Source organism: Musca domestica, unplaced genomic scaffold (genome assembly GCF_030504385.1).
Source record: "Musca domestica strain aabys unplaced genomic scaffold, Musca_domestica.polishedcontigs.V.1.1 7, whole genome shotgun sequence".
NCBI lineage: Eukaryota > Metazoa > Arthropoda > Insecta > Diptera > Muscidae > Musca > Musca domestica.
Genome location: NW_026712383.1, coordinates 12,320,232 through 12,343,796, shown reverse-complemented (window position 1 = coordinate 12,343,796; position 23,565 = coordinate 12,320,232). Strand labels below are relative to the sequence as shown.

Sequence of the window (23,565 nt, the reverse complement as noted above, 5' to 3'; positions counted from 1 at the left end):
AGACTTTTTTAGAAAGAAGATGCGAGGACTCGAACAGGCAATTTGCCCTTAAATCTTCCGGAAGAGAAATCTAAGGAAAATTTGGCGGAGGAATAATCATGCAAGGAATATTTTGGAATAGCTTTTAGATCCTTTATTGGGGGCTCAAACAGTCTGGATCATAACGAGGAAAGGGAAAACTGGTAGAACGCTAATTAATTTCTTTTTTGAAAATCATTAAAATTTCCAGAAACTGTTTCGAAGCACTATTAGAATCCTACGCTTGGACTTTTAAGATATTTTTTGAAGGTAATTTAAGAACTAGTTGAAGATTTTTTAAGAACATGTTTTTAAGTGTTCTTTGGACCTCAGACTTGACTTTTTCAGAAGGTTTACTTTAACCATGTCCCTCGATCTACAGGGTGAGATAAAAAATTGCAATAAAGTCAAATGCCATAATTTTTTCATATATTTTTTTTAAATTTTATTAAATGAAAGAAAAAATCTCGGAAATAGCATCAAATTTTAGAATAAGTTTAGATTTCCTCGAATTCGTCACCTTTGTCACGAATTATGGCCTTCAAACAGCCAATGAAACCGTCCAAGGTTTTAATATACCCTCCAGAATATTTTCGCGAAAATATTCGGCATTTATTCTGATGCCACGGTCGATTAATACGAGCGGAGGGCGACCATCGGCTGTTATGGTGGCCCACACCATCACCATGACCGGCGCTTGAGTTCTGGTGGCCAACCGAAGGTGCACATTTTCAGCTAACCTCTTTTGCAAGTAAACACGATCATTTTGTTGGTTTACAAACTGCTGGACAACGAATTTTTTCTCATCGGAGAAAACCAAATTCGGCAGTTCACCACTTTCGGCAAAGCGAAGCAACTCTTTAGCTTTTTTGGGTCTATTTTCTTTCTGTTGCGGTGTAAGTTCTTGCAATTTTTTGGAATTTCAATGGCTTTACCCCGAGCTCATTTTTCAATATTCTCTGAATGGAATATTGTGATATGTTCAGCTCACGAGCCATTTTTCGGCCACAGTGACGCGGATTTTGTTCAAGCCGCTTCTTTATTTTTCGAATCATTTCTGCTGATGTTGCTGTTTTCTTCTTTTCACTGCCTTGACGTCAGGCTGCGCTACCAGTATCACGGTAACGAGCTATGGAACGAGACATAAAAATGTATTCACTTTTAAATGCTGGAGGTCTCTAACGATAACCACTTGTGGTTTTCCAACCAAATATAAAGATATCACACTATCACGCTTGAAATTCATCACGAATAACTTTTTTTCCGGAAAATTCTCACCAAAATGCTTTTGTACGCTTGTAAACAATATAATGAGCTGTCACTGGAATAATTTTAACAGCTGTCGGACGAGTGGCAGACAGCAGTCTGAAATTGGTTGCAGTTTTTTTATCTCACCCTGTATAGGCATTTTAAAAGTTTATGTTTTACCACATTATTTGAAATTTCCGGATTAAAATTGTTTGGAATACGATGATCTAGGTATATGGTATTACAGATAACAATACGAAGATTAATTCAGTCAAACATTTTAACCCCCAAGCGCGTTTTTGAAAAATATGGCTAAAAATTGCCTCTAGCAGCAAGTAACGATACCTCACGAAATTATTTGGCATAAAAATTTACTATAGGTCCCAGATGATGTAAAAAACCTAAATCTCACGCAAACGTCAGAAATTTTTATATATTATAGTACTTCTGGAAATGTTTGGATAATGGTTCCCTGAAATCCCGGCAATTAAGGTGTATAATGTCTTCGGCAATATTACAGAAAACAATTCAAAATTATAAAAAAAAATTGTATTCTGGGGAGAATATCCCAGACAAGAAACAAGGGAACTGATGAGGATTGGTGGCTCTTTCCGAAACCTAGGTATTCCCTGCCTTACCCCCTGGTAAACATTACCATCGTTCTCCACTCATAAACAAACGTTGTTTTTATAAAAACAACAATAATGGGATTTTGCCTGACGATTTTGCAACAACAAAATTGTAAACCTTTAGCTTGTCACCAAAGGGGTCTTTTTGGTCTTTTATTCAAAAAATGGTTAAAAACTTCCCTTAAACTGGATCGTTGCAAGTTAAAATATTCCACAAAATTATTTGTCATGAAATTCCATTATAAGTCCTAGAAGACATAAATAGTCTAAATCATACCTAAACGCCTAAAAACACATTTTAGGGTTAAAAGCGGACCTTATGCGAATTTATGCAAAAATTACCAAAAAAAATTTTTTTCTAGAATGATGACGTCAGAGACAAAGATATTCTTCACCAAATTCTACTATAGGTTTCTAAAGAAAAGAAATCTTTATTTCAATTATGCTCCAAAAAAATATGTGCATCAATATTGGAAAAAAAAACTCAAATATATTTCTTAATTTTTTTATGAATTTTTCTTAGGATTTTTTAGATTTGATGCCTGAAAGTAACATAAAATTTCGATTTAGGCAGAAAATGTCAAAGAAGAATTGTTCCAAACAACATTTCACTAAAAGTCTCAGAATAAATTATAAGTCTATGTTTAATAGTTTTAAAGAAAATTACATTCGACACGTACCTATTATAAGAAAATATGAGTTTACATTTTTTTTTCTGTTAATTTAACACTTTTCCATTCAGAGTCAAAATTTCCCTTAATATTTAAATTTTTTCATAAAAGAACCAAAGGAAGAAATATTCAAAGCAACATTTCATTTAAGGAATATTTGTGAAATTAGAAAAAATAGCGACCTTCATAGATATTCATTGAGAATTTAAAAAAATGCGTAAATTCTATTTTGCATTGCTATTTTGATGCTAGACAACCCCTTCATACAAGTCTATTGTGGATCAGTTCTGTGTCATTCAAAATCTCCACTCTTTTTCCATTTAATATGACAAACATTCAGATTTTTCCATTCTCAAACATTTTCCCAAGAATGTTTTCATTTTTTTTAAATAATTTATTTACATTAATTTGCCAATGCATGAAAACACACACAAACTATCTATTCTATTTTTCGCTCTCGCAGCATAAACCGATTGAAGGCTATTTTCCGAGGAACAATAAAAATAAACAGTCAGACTACTGACAATTTGGAAGGAAGACAAGAACAACAAGAAGAACAAAGCCAACAACAATAAAACCGATATAGTTGCCAAGTTATTTATAAATTTTGTTAAGATTAAAATAGTAACTTAGCAGGTTGGCCTCGTATACGTCTTAAGTTGGCCCATGCAAGCGTCCCTCCCACCCACTGGCATTTATCTTGCGTGTGCTTTCCCCAAACAACTACAACATAGCCACATATCACGTTCTTGGCATTTTTTTTTTGTTTTTGCCTTTTGATAAAAAACAAAAACTACAAATAAGATTACCATATCACGAGATATTTTATAGTTGGTTGAATTTTCATCATCATCATCGTCGTGAATTCTGCCAGTCAGTCACATAGTCAATTGTATGCCGCTGCTATTTCTACTTTTTGTTGTTTTTGGTTTTTGTTTCTTTGCTGATATAATTAAAATATATAAAATATAAAAACAAAACCAACAACAACAATGTGAAATAAAAGCAATGACGACAAAACTTATGACAAATATCGTAGCTAGAAAATGACTCGGTTGGCATATAGTGTGTGAGTGTGTCCCACTGTGTGTAGGTATGTCCACATAAATGGAAAAATCCATAGAACATTGTAGTAATGAAAAAGGAAACTCATGTGGAAAATGTCATTTTCTGTATTGATTGTTTAAAGGGACGAAATAGGTACGAAAAGGAATTTAATCGCAAAGTAACCTAAATAGAGGGAGCAAATTTCCATCTCTTCCACATTTATGTACATTTTCGATTCGATTTTCGAAGATTCCTTGAAAGCCGTTCATTTTAGATATATAGTGTCTTCGGCAAAGTACCGACAAAAATACGAGGACTATATTAGCCAGAACTGTTAACACTCAAGCGATTCAAGAAAGGGGTCTTTTTGGTATTTTTTTCAAAAAATGTTTAATAACTCCCTTTAAAGTTGGTCGTAGCCTATCAAAATATTCCACAGATTTATTTGTCACAAGATTCCACTACAGCTTCTGGAAGACATCAATAACATAAAAATAAATAAACGCCAGAAATTCATAAAAAACTAAAATCACAATTTAGGGTTAAAAATGGACCTTATGTGTATTTACGCAAAAATCTCTTACAAAGCATCGTCTTAGAAGGATGACTTCAAAGACAAAAATATTCCTCATCAAATTTCACTATAAGTCACAAAAGAAAATAAATCTCAATATCCATATTCTTCATCCTCGTACATTGATCTGATGGTCCTTGAGAAAATATTCTTTAAAAATCGACTTTTATTAATCTGATGTTCCTTGAAAAAATATTCTGTAAAAATCCAATGCTAAGGCTTTGTTTGAAAAAATATTCATTAAAAATCCATGCCAAAGGCTTTGGATGGTGTTTGAAAAAATATTCTTTAAAAATCCACGCCTAAGGCTTTGGATGGTGTTTTTGAAAAATATTCTTTAAAAATCCACGCCTAAGGCTTTGGATGGTGTTTTTGAAAAATATTCTTTAAAAATCCACGCCTAAGGCTTTGGATGGTGTTTTTGAAAAATATTCTTTAAAAAATCCACGCCTAAGGCTTTGGATGGTGTTTTTGAAAAATATTCTTTAAAAAATCCACGCCTAAGGCTTTGGATGGTGTTTTTGAAAAATATTCTTTAAAAATCCACGCCTAAGGCTTTGGATGGTGTTTTGAAAATATTCTTTAAAAATCCACGCCTAAGGCTTTGGATGGTGTTTTTGAAAAATATTCTTTAAAAAATCCACGCCTAAGGCTTTGGATGGTGTTTTTGAAAAATATTCTTTAAAAATCCACGCCTAAGGCTTTGGATGGTGTTTTTGAAAAATATTCTTTAAAAATCCACGCCTAAGGCTTTGGATGGTGTTTTTGAAAAATATTCTTTAAAAATCCACGCCTAAGGCTTTGGATGGTGTTTTTGAAAAATATTCTTTAAAAATCCACGCCTAAGGCTTTGGATGGTGTTTTTGAAAAATATTCTTTAAAATCCACGCCTAAGGCTTTGGATGGTGTTTTTGAAAAATATTCTTTAAAAATCCACGCCTAAGGCTTTGGATGGTGTTTTTGAAAAATATTCTTTAAAAATCCACGCCTAAGGCTTTGGATGGTGTTTTTGAAAAATATTCTTTAAAAATCCACGCCTAAGGCTTTGGATGGTGTTTTTGAAAAATATTCTTTAAAAATCCACGCCTAAGGCTTTGGATGGTGTTTTTGAAAAATATTCTTTAAAAATCCACGCCTAAGGCTTTGGATGGTGTTTTTGAAAAATATTCTTTAAAAATCCACGCCTAAGGCTTTGGATGGTGTTTTTGAAAATATTCTTTTAAAAATCCACGCCTAAGGCTTTGGATGGTGTTTTTGAAAAATATTCTTTAAAAATCCACGCCTAAGGCTTTGGATGGTGTTTTTGAAAAATATTCTTTAAAAATCCACGCCTAAGGTGTTTGAAAAAAAATATTCTTTAAAAATCCACGCCTAAGGTGTTTGAAAAAAAATATTCTTTAAAAATCCACGCCTAAGGTGTTTGAAAAAAATATTCTTTAAAAATCCACGCCTAAGGTGTTTGAAAAAAAATTTTCTTTAAAAATCCACGCCTAAGGTGTTTGAAAAAAAATATTCTTTAAAATCCACGCCTAAGGTGTTTGAAAAAAATATTCTTTAAAATCCACGCCTAAGGTGTTTGAAAAAAAATATTCTTTAAAAATCCACGCCTAAGGTGTTTGAAAAAAAATATTCTTTAAAAATCCACGCCTAAGGTGTTTGAAAAAAAATATTCTTTAAAATCCACGCCTAAGGTGTTTGAAAAAAATATTCTTTAAAAATCCACGCCTAAGGTGTTTAAAAAAAAATATTCTTTAAAAATCCACGCCAAGGTGTTTGAAAAAAATATTCTTTAAAAATCCACGCCTAAGGTGTTTGAAAAAAATATTCTTTAAAAATCCACGCCTAAGGTGTTTGAAAAAAATATTCTTTAAAAATCCACGCCTAAGGTGTTTGAAAAAAATATTCTTTAAAAATCCACGCCTAAGGTGTTTGAAAAAAATATTCTTTAAAAATCCACGCCTAAGGTGTTTGAAAAAAATATTCTTTAAAAATCCACGCCTAAGGTGTTTGAAAAAAATATTCTTTAAAAATCCACGCCTAAGGTGTTTGAAAAAAATATTCTTTAAAAATCCACGCCTAAGGTGTTTGAAAAAAATATTCTTTAAAAATCCACGCCTAAGGTGTTTGAAAAAAATATTCTTTAAAAATCCACGCCTAAGGTGTTTGAAAAAAATATTCTTTAAAAATCCACGCCTAAGGTGTTTGAAAAAAATATTCTTTAAAAATCCACGCCTAAGGTGTTTGAAAAAAATATTCTTTAAAAATCCACGCCTAAGGTGTTTGAAAAAAATATTCTTTAAAAATCCACGCCTAAGGTGTTTGAAAAAAATATTCTTTAAAAATCCACGCCTAAGGTGTTTGAAAAAAATATTGTTTAAAAATCCACGCCTAAGGTGTTTGAAAAAAATATTCTTTAAAAATCCACGCCTAAGGTGTTTGAAAAAAATATTCTTTAAAAATCCACGCCTAAGGTGTTTGAAAAAAATATTCTTTAAAAATCCACGCCTAAGGTGTTTGAAAAAAATATTCTTTAAAAATCAACGCCTAAGGTGTTTGAAAAAAATATTCTTTAAAAATCCACGCCTAAGGTGTTTGAAAAAAATATTCTTTAAAAATCCACGCCTAAGGTGTTTGAAAAAAATATTCTTTAAAAATCCACGCCTAAGGTGTTTGAAAAAAAAATATTCTTTAAAAATCCACGCCTAAGGTGTTTGAAAAAAATATTCTTTAAAAATCCACGCCTAAGGTGTTTAAAAAAAAATATTCTTTAAAAATCCACGCCCAAGGTGTTTGAAAAAAATATTCTTTAAAAATCCACGCCTAAGGTGTTTGAAAAATATATTCTTTAAAAATCCACGCCTAAGGTGTTTGAAAAAAATATTCTTTAAAAATCCACGCCTAAGGTGTTTGAAAAAAATATTCTTTAAAAATCCACGCCTAAGGTGTTTGAAAAAAATATTCTTTAAAAAACCACGCCTATGGCATTGGATAGTGTTTGAAAAAATATTCTTTAAAAATCCACGCCTAAGGTGTTTGAAAAAAATATTCTTTAAAAAACCACGCCTATGGCATTGGATAGTGTTTGAAAAAATATTCTTTAAAAATCCGCGCCTAGGGCTTTGAATGGTGTTTGAAAAAAATATTCTTTAAAAAACCACGCCTATGGCATTGGATAGTGTTTGAAAAAATATTCTTTAAAAATCCACGCCTAAGGCTTTGGATGGTGTTTTTGAAAAATATTCTTTAAAAATCCACGCCTAAGGCTTTGGATGGTGTTTTTGAAAAATATTCTTTAAAAATCCACGCCTAAGGCTTTGGATGGTGTTTTTGAAAAATATTCTTTAAAAATCCACGCCTAAGGCTTTGGATGGTGTTTGAAGAAAATATTCTTTAAAAATCCACGCCTAAGGCTTTGGATGGTGTTTGAAGAAAATATTCTTTAAAAATCCACGCCTAAGGCTTTGGATGGTTTTTTTGAAAAAAATGAAAAATATTTGAAAAATATTCTTTAAAAATCCACGCCTTAGGCTTTGGATGGTGTTTGAAAAAATGTTCTTTAAAAATCCACGCCTAAGGCTTTGGATGGTGTTTGAAAAAAAAAAATATTCTTTAAAAATCCACGCCTTAGGCTTTGGATGGTGTTTGAAAAAATGTTCTTTAAAAATCCACGCCTAAGGCTTTGGATGGTGTTTGAAAAAAAAAAATATTCTTTAAAAATCCACGCCTAAGGTGTTTGAAAAAAATATTCTTTAAAAATCCACGCCTAAGGTGTTTGAAAAAAATATTCTTTAAAAAACCACGCCTATGGCATTGGATAGTGTTTGAAAAAATATTCTTTAAAAATCCACGCCTAAGGTGTTTGAAAAAAATATTCTTTAAAAAACCACGCCTATGGCATTGGATAGTGTTTGAAAAAATATTCTTTAAAAATCCGCGCCTAGGGCTTTGAATGGTGTTTGAAAAAAATATTCTTTAAAAAACCACGCCTATGGCATTGGATGGTGTTTGAAAAAATATTCTTTAAAAATCCACGCCTAAGGCTTTGGATGGTGTTTTTGAAAAATATTCTTTAAAAATCCACGCCTAAGGCTTTGGATGGTGTTTTTGAAAAATATTCTTTAAAAATCCACGCCTAAGGCTTTGGATGGTGTTTGAAGAAAATATTCTTTAAAAATCCACGCCTAAGGCTTTGGATGGTGTTTGAAGAAAATATTCTTTAAAAATCCACGCCTAAGGCTTTGGATGGTTTTTTTGAAAAAAATATTCTTTAAAAATCCACGCCTAAGGCTTTGGATGGTGTTTGAAAAAATATTCTTAAAAAATCCACACCTAAGGCTTTGGATGGTGTTTGAAAAAAAATATTCTTTAAAATCCACGCCTAAGGCAATGGATGGTGTTTGAAAAAAATATTCTTTAAAAATCCACGCCCAAGGCTTTGGATGGTGTTTGAAAAAAATATTCTTTAAAAATCCGCGCCTAAGGATGGAGGTTGTTTGAAAAAAATATTCTTTAAAAATCCACGCCTAAGGCTTTGGATGGTGTTTTAAAAAATAGTTTTCTACAAAAATCCATATCCGTCCATTATGTATATGTACAAGGACGAAAATCTCTCCATACCACTTCCCGACGGAAATGCATAATGTGTTCAAACTAAGGTTTTTTCCTATATTGTATTATTGAGGTATTCAAATCCTTTGAATTATGCAAATGCCTATACAATTTCCCTTTATTTGTCGGAAAAAAATGAGATTTCTTTCGTGGATCTCAATATCAAACTCTTGACTTAACTGACCTAATCCAGTTATAATTTTAATCAGATCAAAAATTTAAGTACATACATATTATGGAATATGAAATAAATATTTCCAGATGTTGGCAAAAAAATCAATATCACCTATCTCTCCATCTCGCTCGCAATTATGGCTGAGTGTTAAAAAACTACAACTACAAACATAATTACTTTGCTTTGCTCGGAAACACCAAAAAACAAACCTACTCAACTCAGCTGCAAAATCCAATGACAATTGGGTAGCAACAATTGGACTTAACTACCTAGATTCATTAACAAAAAAAAATTAACGAAACTAAAAAAACGCGTAGACTCAAATCTATAACGAACTGAAAATTGTAGTGAGCAACAGTTAACAAAACACAATTTAAAAAAATCTCTCTCAAATACCAAATAAAAAAATAAAACTGAAACAGGTAAGGGGAAAAAACTTGCCCGCACGGCTATGGCAACAAAACTTACACAGCGACGAAACCTTCTAAAACAAACTATAAAGGAAACGGACGTGTGTGAGTTGTAAGGCGAACACCAAAAAAAACATCTCTCTAAAAAATACGAAAAAAATTAAACAAGGCATAATTAATGGGTGACGTGCGACTAAAATTCCAACAACAAGAACAACACCATCACAACAATAACAGCAATGAAAACATTAAAAAAAGAAAACGCATAATAACTCACAAATACCAGTCAAATAATACAGACATAAATTAGTGTGGTGCTCTCTAACTCTCTCTCTGTCTTTTCGGCTCTCAAACCTAACGGCTCTCATTTTTCACACAGAGAAACAGAAATGAGAGAGTAACATATAATTGCAGCAATGGGTGTTTGGCACCACACCACTTGTGTACTCTTACACATTGACCCACACTCGTTGTCGCACTCGTACTCACACACACACATACACCCATGCATTTAGCTAAAATAAAATCCGTCAGATACACCAGCTAGTCGTACGACTTACGTACAATTTATGACTGTATTTCAAGATTTTAAGATACTTTTTCGTTGATGTTGTTGTTGTTGTTCTTTTTTCTTTTGGTCATTGTATTTGTAGGTAAAAACTCGTTACAGATAATAGACAGCTAACTAGACAGCGTTCACATGTTAAAGATAATTTTTGTTGCTGTTTTTGTCGTTTTGTTTTATTGAAAATTTGTGTTTTTTTCGTTTTCAATTTGTTTTCGGTAAGGTTAGGGACAGATAGAGTGACACAGAGCGAGAGATACAAAACGGCGATGATGTTGAAGTTTGTTGAACACAAAACTACAGATTTATGAGCTGTGGAGTTGGGTGGAATAAAGACTTTAAAGAAATACGCACAAATATTGGCTAAGGGGCGCTGGAAATATGTAATTTTTACTTCACACCTTAAAATGTCGGAGAATAATGATAATCGCCATTGAAATTAAGTTAGATTAGTTTTGGTAGTACATAAGGAACATATTTTAAATAAAAACTAGAATTGAATCTACACCCAAACGAAGTGGTTGTTTTTGTCTTCTCCCTCGAGCCGGATAGAGAATCGAATCCACATCCTTTTCAACACTACATTTGGTCCTTCGACCCGGATAGAGAATCGAAATTACATCCAAAGAATTAGGTTGTTCTTTCCTTCTCACTAAAACATTTGGTCTTACGATCCGGGGAGAGAATGGCATCAACAATCGAAGCATAAGGTTGCTTTCTTTATCGTCTTCCTACATTTGGTCCTTCGAGCCGGATAGAGAATCGAAATTACATCCAAAGAATTAGGATGTTCTTTCCTTCTCACTAAAACATTTGGTCTTACGATCCGGAGAGAGAATGGAATCAACAATCGAAGCATAAGATTGCTTTCTATATCGCCTTCGTACATTTGGTCCTTAGGTTATTCTTTCCTTCTCACTAAAACATTTGGTCTTACGATCCGGATAGAGAAACAAATCAACAATCGAAGCATAAGGTTGATTTCTTTATTTCCTGCGTACATTTGGTCCTTCGAGTCGAATAGAAGAGAATCGAAACTACACCCAAAGAATGATGTTGTGTTCCTTCCTCTCGTCTTCACACCCGTGACATTACGAAATCAACTCTGCTCTGCAAAAATCGGTAGCAGCAAAACCCCAAAAAGGAACTGCTCAAAAACAAATAATCATTCACATACAAAGGGGGACTAAGGCATAGGGCTTAAAAACTGAGGGCGGATAATTTCGACTGGCAATCAGACAAAGGATCTTTACACTACGCTCGTAAAATGCTTAAAAAGCATTCGATTCTCTTCAAATTTCACACATCGCAATATTTTCATCAACAAAAGAAGGCCTATCCGTTCTGAATAGAAGGTCGCATCTTTTTATACACTGCACCATAATATGGTGGGTCATTTGTCATTCCGTTTGTAATACCTCAAAATGTAAATTTCAGACCCCACAATGTACAGGGTGAGATGAAAAAACTGCATCTAAACTTCAAACTGCTGTCATTTCTAAGCCACTGGTCCGACAGCTCTTAATATTATTCCAGTGACAGCTCATTATATAGTTTACAAGCGTAGCATTTTGGTGAGAATTTTGCAGAAAATAGATATTCTTGATGGAATTCAAGCGTGATAGTGTGATTTCTTTATGTTTGGCTGGAAACAAGTGGCTATAGTTAGAGCACCATCTCGTACCATCGCTTGTTACCGTGATACTGATAGGGTAGCCCGAAGTCAAGGAAATGGACTGAAGAAAACAGCAACATCACCAGAAATGGTTCGAAAAGTAAAGAAGCGACTTGATCGAAACCCGCGACGCTGTGGCCAAAAAATGGCTCGTGAGTTTATCATATCCCAATATTCCATTCGGCAAAATATAGAAAAATGAGCTCAGGGTAAAGCCATTGAAATTCCAAAAAGAGCAAGAACTTACAACGCAACAGAAAGAAAATAGACTCAAAACAGATAAAGAAGTGCTTCGCTTGGCCGAAAGTGTTGAACTGCCAAATTTGGTTCTCTCCGATGAGAAAACATTCCAGCAGTTGTCTAGCAGTTTGTAAACAAACAAAATGATCGTGTTTACTGGCCAAAAACAGGTCAGCTTAAAATGTGCACCTTCGGTTGGCCATCAGAAGTTAATCGCCGGCCATGGTGATGGTGTGGGCCGCCATAACAGCCGATAATTGACCGTGACATCAGAATAAATGCCTAATATTATCGCGAAAATATTCTGGAGGGTGTATTAAAGCCTTGGACACGCAAACATTTTAGCCGCAGACCTTGGACATTCCAACAGGACCCAGCACCATCGCACTCAGCACGCGCCACCCAAGAATGGTTAAAAAATTAGGTTCCTCGTTTCATTTCCAGCGCACAGTGGCCACCAAAATCTCCGGATACCAATCCATTGGACTATTGTGTCTGGAGTATTTTGGAAAGCAAGGTTGGCACTAAAAAATACCAAAGTGTCGATCACCTCAAACAAGCGCTTCGCAATATTCGGGCATCGTGTGACGGTTTCATTGGCCTTTTGAAGACCATAATTTGTGCCAAAGGTTACAATTTCGAAAAAATCTAAACTTATTCTAAAATTTGATGCAATTTCCGACATTTTTTGCTCTCATTAATAAAATTAAAAAAAAAAAAAAAAAAAAATTAAAATTATGGCGGTTGACTTTGTTGGAGTTTTTTTTCATCTCACACTGTAGGTCTAAGTTTTGATATGGTCTCCATATAACTGTACCTCCAGATATTTGGCATTGTAATTATATGTGTCAAACTTTTCACAGCAATTGTTTCAAATTTGGAATTTGAACCCCATGCTCATACAGGTATAAGTCTTCGTAAAGCCCCCATATAATGATATTTCCTTATTTTCGGTATTTTGACGATTTTAGCGACTTTATTCGGAGAAATTGTTTTAAATTTCATACTTGAATGAGCATACATGCTAATGAGCACTAATGCCTCCACTAAATGCCTCTTTGTATAACCTCCAAATAACGGTACCTCCATATAGTCTCCGAAAAATGTTCTCATTTTGGTCGATCCTGGTCTAGGAACATTATATCGGGCAATAAAATATATAATAAGTCATTTTTAGCACGTTTCACACCAAGACCTGCAGGATACATAACATGTTATTGAACCTGTCTATCTGTCTGGCTATCTTTCTCTTGGCAAATATTTTTCTTGTTATTTTACGAATTCTATTCAAATTATTAGCCGATATTCTGGGAGCTTAGAAATTAATAACAAATTATGAAATCATTTCAACAGACGATGGGGGGAGGGGGGATGATGATGTTCGGGAATGCCATTGCTCCTGTGTCAGTCACGTCTCAGGCTTCATCATGTCATGTTACGTTTTGCTTATTGCTATGCAGACATAAAACAAGAAATTACATTTACTTTGGAGATACCGTGTCATGGCAATTCAAGGGAAAAAAGTGAAAGATGTACACAGTGGAACCTGGCCGTAATGGATGTGGGTCATTAATTTATCTGATGGTTTTCAATAGATTTGAGGTCTCACTGTTTGTGTGGGATGTGTAGCGCTGGGTGTCCTTTGTGATGTTGTTGTATGTAACAACACAACTACTACTACCACTTGTAAATTAATCTGCTCCTCAACAGTTTTTGTTGTTGTTCTTGTCATCTATCTGCATCAGCAGTATTTGTTGACAGTTAGTTCGTCTCTCTCTCTTTTGAGAAATGTAAAAATGTGGTGTTGTTTGTTTCACTTTATTTGTCTGTTTGTTTTTGTTATTTAACTTTAAGAATTGTAACTCTCTTCTTTTTTTCTGATTTCTTGTGGAATATTTTCGTCTGATTCCAAGGGAAAACACTGGATTGAAATCCATATCTTCACAAATAAATGGTAATGGTATATTTGCTCAATGCCAGCGATGATGATAATGCTGGCACCCAAATGACGAAAACAAAAACAAATTGGAAATATCCAAAAAAGAATGGAGAAATAACAACAACAGAAAAAAGTGTGGGACGTGACAGATGTTGCCCTGAAACAACAAGGATGGATGACTGGCTGGATGGATGGTTGGTTGGATGGTTGGTAGGTTGGACTGAATGAATGATGAATTACACATCAACAATGACAGTCATACAGCTAGCCAGCCATCCAGTGAACCATTCGGCAACCCATCCAGCCAAGTGACAGCACACTCTGTACGCTTTTATCACTTGCTCACTACAATGTTGTCTAAGGTTGTCTAGAAGGAATACGGGGAAAACAGACAAAAGGAAAAAAAACGAAAACGATAACAGCGACAAAAATCAAGTGCAAACACACACTCATATATCTCAGTAAACAAAATGAATGAATGTTATTAAGATTTATTTGTAACTAACAAATATATTAGACACCGGACAGTGGAACCCGATTCAAGAGAGATTTATGGGATTTTTTAAAAAAAGATGAAACTGGTAAAAATCGGTGATTGCTACATGAGATATTTCAAAAAGCTAGGTTTCATTTCGATATTTTTGGTACAGCGGTAATAAGGAGGAAAAAAATCCTACTATTCCTGCTCTTCTCAAAAACTACTATTCTCAAACCCCCAAAACATGAAAGTTCTGTTATATGGATGCTATACTTATATTAAATACTTTTCAGAGAAGTTTAGCTGCCCATTGAAACCTCGAAGTGTCAAATTAAATCTGATTCAAATTTCTGGAAATCAGGAGGTACCGCTATGTGGAGGGTTTTATCTAAACGCGGATCGAAATAACCCATTTCATTATTGAATATCGTAGGAGTACTACCTAAATCCAGCAAACTATTTTTAGTATGGGGTGTGGTCAACTATGCAGCTTTAGTGTGGTCAGCGAATATAAGTGTAACACAAAGAAAAAAACATTCAGACCTGTCAGAATTCCGCCCGAGAGAACTGGTTGGCTCCGTATAACTCCAGTGAACCATTTACCCAAGGAGACGAAGGTTCTTCCCTTATTTCAGCATCATATTATATGTCATAATATGCTTTTACGCCGTACCTGCAGGGGTGTTACCGCGTGGGTCATCCTAATCTTTATATGGTGGGCATAACCCTCCCACACCAAGATGTGTAAGGATGGACCTTCATAATCTAGATGTCGATGGTATTTTACATGATTTTCGCCTTGATGGCTTTAACCAAGATGCACCATTGAGCAGAGCCACCTCTGCTACGGTATTACGATACGTCGTCCAAGAGAGAAGGTTCAAGGAGACGAAGGTTCTCCTCCTATGTCAGCATCATATTATATGACATAATTTGGTTTTATGCCGTACCTGCATGGGTGTTACCGCATGGGTCATCCTAATCTTTATATGTGGACATAACTCTCCCACCAAGATGTGTAAGGATGGACCTTCATAATCTAGATGTCGATGGAATTTTACACGATTTTCGCCTTGATGGCTTTAACCAAGATGCACCATTGATCAGAGGTGGCGTTACGATGCGTCAGCCAGGAGAGAAGATTCAAGGAGACGATGGTTCTTCTCCTATGTCACCATCATATTATATGACATAATATGCTTTTATGATGTACCTGCATGGGTGTTACTGCGTGAGTCATCCTAACCATTATATGGTGGACATAACTCTCCAATCCAGACGTCTAATAATGGACCTTCATAATCTAGACGTCGATGGTATTTTACATGATTTTCGCCTTGATGGCTTAAACAAAGATGCACCATTGAGCACCTCTGCTACGATGTTACGATCGAGCTGAAGCTCTACCTGCGATTTGGGTATAAGCCACAAGCACCGAGTTGCACCCGTTCTAGTCAGGCTAGAACAACAGATCTAGGAGCTCCTGACACCCGGTCCCTGGACAAATTTCGAAGTCGAAACTACCACCAGTTTTTGCTCCATATATCACGGGACTAGTCACCCAAAGTGAGAGATTGTTTAGGGCACGGGAATAGGATGAGAGCAACACAGGTGCTGATGCAGCTGTCTAATCACCATGTTTTTACGGACGTAGCTGTCTCACTGCGAGGAACGAGACCTATTCACCTCTTCCGCTCGGACGCTGGCGAAGGGCAATCGATTAGGTTTGAAAGTGCCCCCGATAAGATCCGTCGTGATCTAGGGAAGATCGGCCAACGATACAAGAGAGAGCCTCATGTTTAGGAAGCCTATCAGGTAGGTCTGAACAGCATTCTTACTGATGTAGTCGCCGATGTAAGTAACCATTAGAGTTTGAATGCCATTTTCGGAGTCTTGGTACTCCCCACCCCCTCCCGTTCCATTGCAGCTGTAGAACATCGGCTGTCTAGGTAATTAAGGGTAGTTTTGGCTAAACTAAGTTCAGGATGGTGTATCCGTCTCAATTCGTATGGGGCGCGAACTGATGAAGATGTACGGAATGTCTGTCCAGCCTGTGATACAGGCCCGCACAATATGTTGTATCTTTTCCTGCCAAACCTATTCAACGCACTCCAGAGGATTTTGGCTACAGCCCATAAGAGAAGTTGACTTCCTTATCCTGGACCTTGAGATTACACTGCTACAACAACATACCCTCTTCGTTACTAGTAAGCTTACAAATAATGAGTTATTGCTATAAAGGGAATATAATCAACTTTTATTATGCCAAGTAATGACTAACAGCTCGAGATCTCTGGTTCGAGTCCCTAAGCCCGAACACAGACAAAAAATTGGAAAATACCCAGCGAAAGATTGGTAGCAGCATGTGCAACTTTAAACATTACAGGTAATGACCGCCATGTACGATCTACATTACCCGCATTTTATTAAAAATGACAACTCCAGACCCCCTGCACGACCAGTAAGCTTACAAATAATGAGTTATTGATATACATCTTGCAAGCCAAAATAAAATACTTTTATCATACCAAGTAATGGGTAAGTAATGAGTTCCTAACTTACATTTATCATAGCAAGTTATGGATAATGGCGGCGCAGAGAGAGGGGGCACGTTCGAATTCAATGCCGAAGGACGCTCTCTAAAATATGTGAAGAATTTGCCAACGCACACACACTTGGCTGAGAACATGATTTGGTCGACTATCAAAAATCGCCAATTCAACCTCAACGTCAGGCAAATAAAAAATGGAGTGTGGTGAAATTATTGCTTTTTTGAACTTGTTTATTGGCTCTTGGTGGCAGTTTGGTACTGACACGACCATATTAAAATAGGGGATTAGCATGCAATTTCGAAAGTAGTTACTGGTGTCAAAATGTACTTAATAAACCCGAGAATATCGCTGCCGTACGAGCCAGTGTTGAGAGGTCCCCAAGAACATCCCAAAAACGCCGTTCTCAGCAGTTGGGCATGGCTCGGTCCACTTTACAACGGATTATTCGCATTGATTTGCATTTGTTCCCTGCGGACAAGCCTTGTCGATTGGAATGGGCCCAAAGAGTCATCGAAATGGCCGGAAAAAAACATGGGTCCGTCGAATATGGACAACCCTGTATGAGCGCATGGTAGGCACGACTACCAACCAGAACATCGCCAGGGCAATCTCACGTTCATGGAAAAAAAGAAAACACCAAAACGAATAATAAACTGTGCGAAATTGAAATCTCATTCCAAAAATAGAACGGAAGGGGTTTTAAACCTATTTATTGGCTATTATTAAGTTGTTACTAGTGATAAAATGTTTAAAATTAACTCATTTTTTGGTAATGAGATTGGTAACTATGCCAAAACTACATTTATCCTTTAAATTTTAACCCCTACCTTACTTTTTTTTCCTTTAGCTCGGTTCCACTGTCTCTTTGGACTCCTTTTTGTCGTTTTTTTTTTTTTTTTTTTTTTTTTTGTAATTTATTATATAATAAAATTTCATTAACGTCATCAACAGCATTCCTAGCTGGGCACCCAAAATTGTACAAAAAACAAAAAGAAAAACTAGTCTCGGAGAATGAGTCTCCCTTCATCAACCTTCGAATCCTTCATCAAATTTAATTGTAATTGTCATACAATTACAAGTATTATTTCGTGTCGACAGCCAACGTAGGTGTAATTAAAATTATTTCCATTCATTGCTAAGGGCAACAACAACAGTAACGACAACAACAACAACAAATTGATTAATTTGGGACCATCAACCTAGTTCAAGTAGACGGTGTAGACATTTTGGAAAAACTGTCTGGAAAACATGGACCAAAATGAAAAAGTAAAAGCCTATACTTAAAGCCCAGAAAACTATTTAAATCGAAGATTATTAGAAAACTGGATCTATAAACAAAAATTATTTTCTATCCAGTACACCGTAGTAGCCAGAAATGCTTTTTCAACCCATTTCGAAGGGACTCAAATTATAACTTTAATTTCAAAAAAAAAAAAAAAATTCTCTAAAAATATCAAAAGATTTACCATTTCCCTTACCTTGAACCCTCCTAGCTACCACGGCGATTTAATGTGAATCAAGAGTAGAGAACTATACATGCACCTAAACCCGAAATGCTAATTTGCTTGTCAAATTTAAGTATACCTTTCATAAATGGGGAGTAAATATTTATTTGTCCATTTGCAGAACATTAAAAATTGGTGATCAGCTTAGAACTCAAATCGATTTGAAAATCCCAATCTGTCAGTCGGACGGAATCGTCAAAATCAACGAAGACGCCTTTGTTTTTGCCTAAAATTTCAATATTTGACAAATAAAGGTATGAATTTTTTTCAATTACCATTTCCAAAAAACCATCAGGATGTGTGCATCGTTTGAAATAGCCCCAATATAACAATCTCTTCCGGTTTAACAAATTTTGAAGTTTCCGAATGTATTTTTAAACCGAACTAGCTGTAATTTTACTTTTGAGGTTCACAGAGCATAAAATCCGTTCCTATAGAAAGTGTCATCATCGGATAAATGTTTAATAAAATCCCAAATTCGAAATATGGGTTATATAGATGATAATTTCTAATGAAGTTTTCAGTGGCCTATCTGAAAAGTCATCAAGCCTCCAGGTGAAATTCCTGAAATAGACTTATCAAAAAATGCAGACCCACAGAAAAAAAAAAAACGAAAACAGTAACCGCAGAGTGCATCTCAATCTCTTATAAATGTGAAATAAGAGTCCGATTGTCTTTAAATTTCATACATATTAATATTTCAACAAATTCTAGAAGAATAGGATAGATCAGACCACATTTTCTGGTACCTCCCCCACAACGAGTCAAAATGTTGAATAACCAAAACGCTCATAAAATGCGAAATACACATTTGATTCTCTTCAAACATGGCGCATCTAAATATTTATACCAACAGCTGATCTGGTGTGAATATCGGTTATTGCAGTCAACTGCGGCTAATACCTCCCCCATAATAGGCTCAAAAATTTGATAAAATTTTTTCGCATAAAATTCAAAATATATGCCAGCTTCGCTCTTTCTCGTACGTCTTGCCAACAAAAGGTCAATTTCACAATTTTCACAAAAAAAAACCCACACACATCTCACATAAAGTAAATGAAGTAGAAGTCCAAAGCTGGCACGTCGCAATATTTATATCAGACTTACTTCAGCTGCGACATGAAATATATTTGCCTATTACTTGGGTATAATCCATAAAATGTCCAACATTTTGCATAATCATAAAGCAAGGCAAAATGTGTTTAAATAAACGGACATTGGATAAGGGTATACATCTGTCGGCAAAACCGACGAATACAATTTAACTTGTTCTCGTTTTTATACCCTTCACCAAAGTTTGGAGGCTCTATATGTTTGTCATTCCGTTTGTAACACCTCGGAATATACATTTTAGACCTCACAAAGTATATAAATTTTTGATCAGCATGAAATTCTATGTCGATTTAACCATTCCATCTGTCCATTTGTCCGTCTGTGAGAATCACTTTAGCTTCCGAACGAATTGAAGTAGATTGATAAAATTTTACTCAAATGTATATTATGTCTGCAGGACTTTTGGTATTGAAAATGGTATTTTAATACATTATTAACCGGAATTGTTTCAAATTTGGTATTCGAAGTTCGTAATGGGTACTACAGTCTATCACAGAAAATTGTCTGTACATGTCCACGTCTTCATATAACGGCAACTGACTATATACGGTATTTTAAGATTTTAACAGAATTTATAACGAATTCTATTTCTTTATTTACTAATTTTTTGAAGATTTCAAAATTCTTTCCAAACGGTGTATTCAAAGTTCGGCCCGGCGGAACTTGCTGCACTTTCACTTGTTTTTTTTTTTTCAAGTTATTTAGTCGAAGATCTGTTAATTGAAAATCTTAATGTAAATCTTAATGTTTTGAATTATGAAAAATATAGAGCCAGGTTTAGAAAACCTTTATTTCACCGCCTAATTATTTGAATTCTAAGGGTCACTTTAATAGAGGGTTTTGGGGGTTCGTAAAGGCAATAAAAACCCAAAAATATTCAAAATTTGTAAAAGGTTTGTACATATAGTTCATATAACGACAATACCAGAATTTTAATACTTAAAAGCACTATATATATATCTCCATTTCAGTTTCAGAACTTTAGAAGCCCGTGGGCCAAGCTTGTTTGACCGATTCCACACAAAGAGAAAGCCTACATTTCTCACAATTTTTAGATTTTTTCCCAGAGGTAGGAATTTTTACCCTGGTTCCGGGAAAGCATTTTTTTCCTGGGGCGGACCAGGATTCCGGATCCAAGACTCGGTATAGGACTTATTAAACCTATATAAACAATGGGTATCATTTGAAAGCAGATGAAGATACCTATCCAACAAGTGGTCACATTATTGGTAAAAAAAAGGGTTCCAGTGTTATATCAAAAATATCGATTTTTGGACCCGATTTTTTTTTAAAAATCCCCCAAAAGACAAAAAAGGTTCCATTTTGGGAGTCCGTAATATGTTATAATTCGCATATATTTTGTGGACTTCCCAAATGGGACTTTTTCGGACTTTTGAGAGAATTTTTAAAAAATCCGGTTCCAAAAAAATTTATAATTTTGATACAACTCTGAACCCTTTTTGAATAATCCCATCATGTGACCACTTGTTGGATAGGTATTTTCACGAGCTTTCATATGATACTGTTGACACTATAAACATTTCAAAATGCTACGATATGTGTTATTATATTTCTTGGATCCAGAGATATGGGTCTTTGAACCCCGAACGAAAAAATTTCAAAAAAAAAATCCAAGAGTTTTTACTAAGCTAAGGTTAAGGTAAATTTTTTTAAGTATAATATTTTTTTTATAAAAATAATTCAGATTCAAAGACGGACACTCTAAATCTGCCGAGACTGCATTAAAACAAGCCATATTTATATATTTTTTAAATATTTACCTTTTAAGATAGTTGTTGTTGTTTCAATATCCTCTATGTTTCTTAGGTTATGACCAAATTCGCCATAGTTGTTGTTTTGGAGAAAAAAATTGTATTAATCCCAAAATTTTGGCAAAACTATTCGCTTTGCAATGATGATGGTTGCGAGTTGGTTGTCCAGCGGCTTGTTGAAGATGTAAAATTAATTTTGCAACAAGTAGCACTAATTTTGTAACTTTCTTATGTTTTGAAATTGTTGTGCAAAATAAATACGTATTATGTTGATAATAAATATTTGTTGTTGTTGCAATATTTTTTTTTGTGTGCAATAATAATTCTTAATATTTTGTTGATGTTATGAAACCGTCTTAGAAAATTTTTTGTAATATTTAATTTTTTTTATAAGTAAACACTTTTATTTGTTAACAATGAATTTTTTTACACTTTATATGTAACTTGTATTGATTTTTTTAAATATTTTTTTAATATTATTATTTGTTGTAAGAATATTTTAATATTTGTAAATATGATTTTTTTATTTATTTTTTGTTGTTGGTTTGGTAATTGTATTTGTATTTTGTTTTAAGTATTTGCAGATATTGCAGACATTTTGTAATTTTTAATAATTTTTTTTTAAATAACATTTATTTATTTTGTTATTTTTCAACACATTTTCATTTTGGCCCAAAGAAATAAAGTAAATCTTTTGTGTTTTTTTTTTCTTCTTTTTTTTCCTATATAGAATTCAACGAGTCAGCTAAAAACTGCGTTGAAAATAATAAGAAATGAAATGAATTTCATTAGTATGCGTTTTTTTTAAAGGAGAATTTATTTTTTAGTTCGAAAAAATAAAAAATACGCCACAAATTTAAAAAAATAATTGAAGAAAAAAATATAAAACAAAAACACAACAAAAACAAATCATTAAAATTAATCCAAAAAATAAAGAGAGAAATCAAAGTTTTTCATGATGTAAGTGAGAAAATAAAAAGCAGAACCCGCAGAGAGAGGAAAAGAGAAGAGAGCTATGCAACTGTAAAAGGGACTCCAACTGGATTGTTTATCGATTTTTTTTAATTTTAAAAAGAACCCGTTTTTTAGGCTATTCATTAATTTTTCTATTTTTTCCGATTTTATTTTTTTTAATTAAAAAACTAAAAAAAATGTTTTGCCATCTCCATTTTTCTTTCCAAATAATCACAGCCACAATTAACCCGATTCTCCATGCGAGAGAGTGGGAGGAGGTTGTTACTCTTGTTCACAGTTACTCTCTCTCAATCACATACACTCACGCACTCTTGAGTTGTTGTTCTTGTTTTGTTTCTCATTTGCTTTTATTTTTCTGTTACCGCTTATTCTGATGTGAAAACGTCACACTCAATACCAGCAGGAACAACAACAAGAACAACAAGAAAAAAACCGACTAGCCAACGAACAGATAACCTTTGAAGACTTAAAGGCGTAACGAAACGTTGTGGGAAATGAAACACTTTGAAATTCCGTAAGAAGCAAATGTACGTACGCACGAATATCACACACACACATATGCACTCACTCGGCAATACACTTGCACTCACACTACCACGCACCTAGCACACACTCACACACACACTTGCTCACTCATCATAAAATGACGGAGACGGAGATTGCGACTACGACAACGAGACGACGACGAGAATACCACGACGACAACGAAAAAAAAAAACGATAACCAAAAAAAATAGGAAAAAATTAATTAAAAAAAAAAAAATTAACAAAAAAAAGTTAAATTTATTTTCTTTTTGCGTTTCATAATCTTCTTCTACTTCTCACACTCTTGTTTTCCAAATGCCTTTTGCATTGCACTTCAAACTCAACAAAAAAATTTTTCTTCACTTTTTTCCTTTCCGTTTTCACTTCTTCTTCTTCTTTCCATCTATCTTCCATTCATTTCGAACGACGGCATTTTGCAGTGAAGAAGACAACAAAAACAACAAACTCAATTATGATTATTCTTGTAAAATTATCAATCAAACACTTTTCTGCTTCTTCTTTATCAACTTTGAATTTTCCTGCAATTTTCCACACACACACATTTCAAAATATTTTAGATTTATTTTTTAATTTTTCTTCATCTCATCATTTTATATATATAAATATTTTTTATCTATATATTCCTTATTTTCTTCTTTGTTGTATGTGTGGCAAGAGAAAGAGAGCGAATATTTATTTTTTTGTTGTTGTTATTTATTTTTTTTTTTAATTTTGTTGAAACAAATTTATTTATTTTTTTGCTTTGTGTTGTTGTTGTGGTTGTAGTAATATAAGATAATTATTATTATTATTGTGATTATTATAAAAGTCGCGAAGGCGCGACAC

General features: G+C 34.2%; 1 protein-coding gene across 2 annotated transcripts in view; it reads right to left on the bottom strand.

Annotated features, from left to right (window-relative positions):
- LOC101893598 (homeotic protein female sterile) overlaps window positions 1-21,658 on the bottom strand; it is a 284,910-nt gene extending 263,252 nt beyond the window's left edge. The window contains exon 1 of one of the 2 annotated variants that reach the window (XM_059129917.1): window positions 21,229-21,658. The gene's annotated coding sequence lies outside the window, so the exon portion shown is untranslated. The remainder of the gene's footprint in view (window positions 1-21,228) is intronic. The other variant, XM_059129919.1, reaches the window with a different exon arrangement.
- Window positions 21,659-23,565: the final 1,907 nt, after the last annotated feature.